This window comes from Malurus melanocephalus, unplaced genomic scaffold (assembly GCF_030028575.1).
Source record: "Malurus melanocephalus ecotype Western Australia unplaced genomic scaffold, MMel_1.1 scaffold_1258, whole genome shotgun sequence".
NCBI classification, from domain to species: Eukaryota; Metazoa; Chordata; class Aves; order Passeriformes; family Maluridae; genus Malurus; species Malurus melanocephalus.
Genome location: NW_026624490.1, coordinates 59,040 through 60,623, shown reverse-complemented (window position 1 = coordinate 60,623; position 1,584 = coordinate 59,040).

Here is a 1,584-nt window from a genome sequence, read left to right as displayed (position 1 = left end):
GAATCAGTTTCTAGTATTCCATGAAAAATGAATCTCTAAAACAACTCCTAAAACTCCAGGAAAACTCCACAAACTGTTAAATAGCTCAAGGTTGGGAATTAATTATAACAGATTGATAAAGTATTCCATGAAAAACGAGTCTCTAAAACAACTCCTAAAAGTCCAGGAAAACTCCACAAACTGTTAAATAGCTCAAGGTTGGAAATTAATTATAATGAATGGATAAAGTATTCCATGAAAAACGAGTCTCTAAAATCTCATGAAAATTCCTAAAACTCCTTGAAAACTCCAGAAACTGTTAAATAGCTCAAGGTTGGAAATTAATTATAACAGAGTGATAAAGTATTCCATGAGAAACGAGTCTCTAAAACCTCATGAAAACTACAAAAATTCCAGAAAAACTCCACAACAGCTCAAGGTTGGAAATTAATTATAATAGATTGATAAAGTATTCCATGAAAAATGAGTCTCTAAAACAACTTCTAAAACTTGATGAGAACTCCACAAACTGTTACAATAGTTCAAGGTTGGAAATTAATTATAACAGAGTGATAAAGTATTCCATGAAAAACGAGTCTCTAAAACCCGGGAAAACTCCTGAAACTCCATGAAAACTCCACAAACTGTTACAACAGCTCAAGGTTGGAAATCAATTATAACAGAGTGATAAAGTATTCCATGAAAAACGAGTCTCCAAAACCCCGGGAAAACTCCCAATACTCCAGGAAAACTCCAGAAACTGTTACAATAGCTCAAGGTTGGAAATTAATTATAATGGATTGATAAAGTATTCCATGAAAAACGAGTCTCTAAAACCTCATGAAAACTCCTAAAACTCCATGAAAACTCCACAACAGCTCAAGGTTGGAAATTAATTATAATAGATTGATAAAGTATTCCATGAAAAATGAGTCTCTAAAACAACTCCTAAAACTCCAGGAAAACTCCACAAACTGTTACAACAGCTCAAGGTTGGAAATTTATTATAACAGATTGATAAAGTATTCCATGAAGAATGAGTCTCTAAAATCCCAGGAAAACTCCAGAAACTGTTAAATAGCTCAAGGTTGGAAATTAATTATAATGGATTGATAAAGTATTCCATGAAAAATGAGTCTCTAAAACCCTGGGAAAACTCCTAAAACTCCAGGAAAAGTCCAGAAATTGTTGTAATAGCTCAAGGTTGGAAATTAATTATAACAGAGTGATAAAGTATTCCATGAGAAACGAGTCTCTAAAACCCTGGGAAAACTCACAATACTCCAGGAAAACTCCAGAAACTGTTACAATAGCTCAAGGTTGGAAATTTATTATAACAGAGTGATAAAGTATTCCATAAAAAACGAGTCTCTAAAACCTCATGAAAACTCCTAAAACTCCAGGAAAACTCCAGAAATTGTTAAATAGCTCAGAGTTGGAAATTAATTATAACAGAGTGATAAAGTATTCCATGAAAAACGAGTCTCTAAAACCTCATGAAAACTCCTAAAACTCCTTGAAAACTCCTAAAACTCCTTGAAAACTCCAGAAACTGTTAAATAGCTCAAGGTTGGAAATTTATTATAACAGAGTGATAAAATCTGC